Genomic DNA, 5,758 nt, shown 5'->3' with positions numbered 1-5,758 from the left:
TCCAAACCATGTACAGTCCATTAATAGACTAATTCTACTTTTAATGATTTATCCTAAAAATACTAATTAACTTATTCAAAAAATAATTTTTGATTGTCTATCTGCCACTGCCAGATAGTAAATATTTGTGAGTGAATAAAAAAGACAAATTTCTCAACCCTTGGATCTTATAATTTATTGAGCAAACAGATAATAAGCAAGTAAACAAACCAGTAAATAAGTCAGTATAAATTATCATTGTTAAGAAGAATGTTGTATTCAGTGGTGCTGTAACAGAGTTCCTGATGAGAGGCTCACAAAAGTTCTTTCTGAGAGGGTGATATTTTAAGCCAGTCAAGGTTTGAAGGATGAAGAGTCAGCCATGGAAAAAGCGGGGAAGATATGTGAATATCCTGAGTTTGGAAAAGCCTTACAGGACTCAAGGATCCCAGAGAAGAGAATGGCAACCCACTCCAGAATTCTTGCATGGAGAATTCCATGGACTGAGGAGCCTGGTGGGCTACAGTCCATGAGGTCGCAAAGAGTCAAACATTACTGAGCGATTCACACTTACAGGACTCAAGGAACCCAAGGGGCCAGGACAGTAGGAATCTGGGGATCCAGAGGCAGCAGGATAGGAGTGAGACCTGGGAAGGGAAGCTTGAATGTCAGTTGGACTTCATGCTGCAGACAATGGGGAGTGTTTGAAAGTTCTCAAGCAGCGGACTAACATAATCACAGTCATGCTCAGAAAGCTCGATCTAGGCCTTTTAAAAAATCAAAGAGGCAGAGAAAACCAGACTGGGAGTCAGAGAATTTCACTGCATGCTCACTGGCATCCATGGCCAGAGGTCTATGCGAGGCAAACAGAAGAGGCATTCTGACAGTAGAACCACATGATATGGCCACTGGTGGCAGTGAGTGGCCAAGGGATGGGAGGAGCTGGTGCTGTCCCCATGTCGGCAGCCTGGATTCCCAAGAGAATGGCTGGTCAGGGAAGAGCAAGAGAAAACAGCAGGTTGAGGAGGTTTGTGGAGAAAAGAGGAAGAATCACCATTTGGACCTCTTGAGTCCCAGCTCAAGTCTTTCCTTCCTAAGGCCCACACTCTCTGTGGCTCTGCAAACATGTGGGGCCTTCCTCCCCCCAGCCCCCAGCCCGCCACTCGCTCTGAGCCTTCATGGTTCAGTCCAACAGAAAGACCCGGAATAAAGAAGGAGACCAAGCTCTTTCCCTTCCCGCTCACTCCTTCATGTTCATGATCTCAATGACAAACTTCATCAAGGTCACACATTTTCCTGAGGATATTTTTTTTTCTGGTAAATATTCATATTGAGAGCCCTGCTCCTATTATTTTTTCCCCCCAGATCAGGAAGAACAACTTCTAGAAGTTTACATCAAAGTACTCTTTTCCTGAGACACTACAGAACCTCTCAAGGCCTTTTCTGGGAAACTCAGCTTGTTGTGGCATTTCTTGCAAAGGCTCACCTCCCACTTGCTAGCAGTCCTTTCTTGGAATTAACGCCCTCACCAGCAACAAAATCATCTTTTTTTTGAAAAGATGATGGTGGGGACTTTCCTCCGGGAAGAGCTGAGCCAGGAGGAGGGGTCCTGGAGGCAGAGGTAGCCGCCCCCTCAGGCACCCCACCCCACCATCCCTCCTTTTCTCTCCCGAGTCTGTGGAGATGAAGCTCTGCTGCCAGGCCTAATTGCCTGTCTCTGCCTCTCCTCACAGAGAACAGGGTGTTTTCAAGCAATGCTCACCTCTCTGGAAATCTTGTGTGGGCCCGAGGAGGCGATTGTAATATATGCAAGCCCACTGCCGAGAATAGCAATGAAGGGATTGTGTTCCATGGCCAGGCTCCCATTAAGCACGCCTCGGAAAACAAACACCTCTCCTCAGAATGGAGACGCAGGTGGCAACCAAACACAGGATCCTCAAGCGCCTTCACTGTGAGGTGACGGACTCTGGAAAACACGACTGTGTCGATTTGGGCCACTTTCAGTAATGAAAACTTTTCCCCATAGAGGAAAATTGTTCTGAATCAGCCAACTCAATAACTCAATTTTGAAACTGCCTTTCTTAAGTCCTATTGAAACGGGAGGTACAAGGACTGCACAATAAATCCATTTATGAAAATACAGTTTCCTGTAAGCTGTTCTAAACAAGGGTCTTTTAAGACCATTGTAGAGTCGGGAGGAGAAATGATTCCCCCTTCCATTTGGGATTTGTTGGGTTGTTTTTTTTTCCCGGTGATTTTAAATCTTGGGGATGGATAGAGAGGGAGAAAACGAGATGTTTACAGCATATTGGGGAACAGGTTTTTAATACAGTGAAGCCCTTCCTGTCAGAAACCCAGGCGACTGCGGGAAGATTTCATTAACTCCAGATTTCACACCGCCTCGTGTCTGTTTCGGAGCTGCTAAGGATGCCCACTTAGAGAAAGGAAATCTTCCCACTCCAGCTGCTGAGGGAGCTGACAAGTCTTTAATAGAATTCTTTTCCATAGAAAGAGCTACAGGCTTCCCCAACCGAGGTCTAGCAGCGGATATCACTCCAGAACCACATGAAAAGAGATCAAAATGTGCTGCTTTCTGGGGAGTACCCTCAAGCAGTGGAGACAGCTCTGTTTTCCTTTTCTGTTGTTTTTAATTATGAAATCTTTCAAACATATAGGAAAGCATAGAGAAATAATATAACAGCTACTTCTCCTCCACCAAGATCAAACATTTGCCATAATTCAGATCTCTGTCTCCCCCCCCCACCAACCCTCCTCTCCCTTTCTATCTACCAACCTCCCCCTACCCTGCCCCGGTAGCTCAGTCAGTAAAGAACCCACTCACAATGTGGGAGACCTGAGTTTGATCCCTGGGTCAGGAAGATTCCCTGGAGGACGGCATGGCAACCCACTCCAGTATTCTGGCCTGGAGAATCCCCACGGACAGAGGAGCCTGGCGGGCTTCAGTCCATGGGGTCACAAAGGGTCAGACACGACTGAGCGCCTAAGCACAGTACCATCACATTAATATGAATCCGTAAACCAGATAAAACACAGATAAAAACTGTGTGTTTTTAAAATTTCATTTGAATACTAACCATTCTGTGCGTATCCTCTTCAAGTTTTTTCCCTCAAAATGCTATTTTGGATGAAGAGATATGGTCTTGACTGAAAAGACTCATCGCCGTAAAGACGTCCATTCTGCCTCCATTCATTTAACAGATTTAATGAACTTCCAAGTTTAAAAATACCACCAGGCTTCTTTTTCCTCTGGAGTGAAACAAGTTGTTTAAAAAGTTTATGCTTAAGAACAAAAAAGCAAAGCAAGCCAGAAGAACCCAGAAGAACAAGAGCCATATGGTGGCAGAGCTCCTCACCATCAACATACACTATAATGCCTGTAATTAGGAGTTTGGTGTTGGCACAGGAATAAACAGATAGACCGACCGGACCAAAAGAAAATTCAGAAATAGACCCAGCTACGTCTGGAAAGTTATTCCATGAGAAAGGCAGCTTCACAAATCTGTGTGGAAAGTTGATTTTTTTTTTTTTTTTTTCCCAAATGAGTGGTCTGGAGATAATTGGATGGCCATATGGAAAAAGTCAAACCTGGAGCTCATACCACACATCGGGGTAAAATCCAAAATGGATCAGACATTTAAATAGAAAAACTGAAGCCCTGAGGCAGTAGAGGGAAACATGGGTATGAAGGGTCTGTACAACCTGGGTATAGAAAAGAGTTGCTTACCCAGAAGCAATAAGGAAAAAAGACTATGGTATTTGAGCACTTTGAAATAAAACCTTTGGCAAGGCCAAACCACCACAAGTAAAGTCGGTGGAGAGCCCTGGGTTCAGGGTGAGCCTGGATCACCTGCGGGTCAATGGGCAGATGGATTCACTCTCAACCCTGGAGGCCATGAAAGTGACATAGCTGAACCCATGAGTCCAGGGGCCCAGCTACCTGTGTTTGAATCTGGCTCAGCCAGTTGCCATGTGACCTTGGGGAAATTGTATTCTCATGTATAATGAAAGGATTATGAAAGTGAAGTGAAAGTGTTTGTCACTCAGTCATGTCCGGCTCTTTGAGACCCCAGGGACTGTAGACCGCCAGGTTCATCTGTCCATGGAATTCTCCAGGCAAGAATAATGGAGTGGGTAGCCGTTCCCTTCTCCAAGGGATCTTCCTGACTCAGTGATTGAACTTGGGTCTCCTGCATTGCAGGCAGATTCTTTACTGTCTGAGCCAGTAGGGAAGCCCAAAGGGATAATACCTGTACCTAGTTTTGGGGTCATGAGGAGGAACAAATTAATTTCTACATATAAAATGCTTGTACCAAAAAAAAAAAAAAAAAAATGCTTGTACAAAGCTCAGAACATTCTAGAGACTCAATGTTAGCTGTCACTTCCTGAGGCCCAGGGCTTCTTACAAACCCAAAGCCCAGGCAGGAAGCTTTGTTGTTGTTCAATCACTAAGTCCTGTCCAACTCTTGTGACCCCATGGACTGCAGCATGCCAAGCTTCCCTGTCCTCCTGTATCTCCCCGAGTTTCCTCACATCCATGTCCACTGAGTCAGTGATGCCATCCAACCATCTCATCCTCTGTTGCTCCCTTCTCCTCTTGCCTTCAGTCTTAATCAGCATCAGGATCTTTTCCAATGAGTCAGCTCTTTGCATCAGGTGGCCAAAGTATTGGAGCTTCATCTTCAGCATTCCATCCAATGAATATTCAGGGTTGATTTCCTTTAGGATTGACTAATTTGATCTCCTTGCTGTCCAAAGGAATTTCAAGAGGCTTCTCCAGTACCACAATTTGAAAGCATCAATTCTTCAGCACTCAGTCTTCTTTACAGGCAGCAAGCTGGCTGTAGGGTTTTCCCCCCAGACTTCCCTTACAAGCTGGGAAACCCACGCCGTTCCCCATTTTAAGCAGCAAGCCAGGTTCTGCCTTCTCCACCTCACAAAGACCTCTTGTGTTTCTTTTTGACTCAGAGGAAACAAACTCTCGGCTGCCACTACCATCAAGCTGAGGTTTTCTGACATTTTGACAAGTCCTGCTATTGTTTACTGGTGTTTTCTTTTCCCTTTTTAATGACTGTATCTTGCCATACATTGCTCTATTTTGCTAGGTTGTTGTTTTTGGTTTTTTGTTTTTTGTTTTTTTGCTTTTCTAATGACTCACCGTTGGTTTTGCTGGTCCATTGTATTATTTATTATTTCTTCATTTCATTCATTTCTGTGCATTATTTCGTCTTTTCTTCCTACATCCTTTGGAGTTGCTCTGCTTTGTTAGTCTTCTGCTCTCTTGAGTTTGACTCCTAGATCTTTTATTTTTAGTCATTCTGCACTTAAGACCACATATTTCTCTTAAACCATTGCTTTAGTCAAATCCCATGTTCTGATGGGTTGTGACATCCATTACTACCACTTGCTGGTAACTAGCACCTCCCACCCACAAGAGGAGTGTATTTCTTCTCTCTCTTCAAATTCAGCCTGGCCGTGTAGAAATGTGAGTGTAAGTGACCAGTGCTATTTATTCTTAGATGGAAGCATGTATTGTTGATTCAAAACTCCCCAGGGAGTGACTTTCCTGGCAGACCAGTGGTTAAGAATCTGCCTTGGAATGCAGGGATGCAGATTCAATCCCTGGCTGGAGAACTAAGATCCCACACACAGTGGAGCAATCAAGCTCTCACACCACAACTAGAAGAAAGCCCCAGTGAGTCAACAGTAAAGAACCTGCCTGCAATGCAGGAGATGAAGGAGACGCTCCCTGGGTCAGGAA

General features: G+C 44.7%; 1 long non-coding RNA gene across 1 annotated transcript; it reads right to left on the bottom strand.

Annotated features, from left to right (window-relative positions):
* Positions 1–269: 269 nt before the first annotated feature.
* LOC122446613 lies at positions 270–3,341 on the bottom strand. The gene is made up of 3 exons (XR_006270936.1): positions 3,075–3,341; positions 1,742–1,945; positions 270–966 (listed from the first exon to the last, which is right to left on the bottom strand). It is a non-coding gene; the product is annotated as an uncharacterized LOC122446613 (long non-coding RNA).
* Between the last annotated feature and the right edge of the window lie 2,417 nt (positions 3,342–5,758).

Source organism: Cervus canadensis, chromosome 8 (assembly GCF_019320065.1).
Source record: "Cervus canadensis isolate Bull #8, Minnesota chromosome 8, ASM1932006v1, whole genome shotgun sequence".
Lineage (NCBI taxonomy): Eukaryota > Metazoa > Chordata > Mammalia > Artiodactyla > Cervidae > Cervus > Cervus canadensis.
This window is presented reverse-complemented; position numbering and strand designations above follow the sequence as displayed.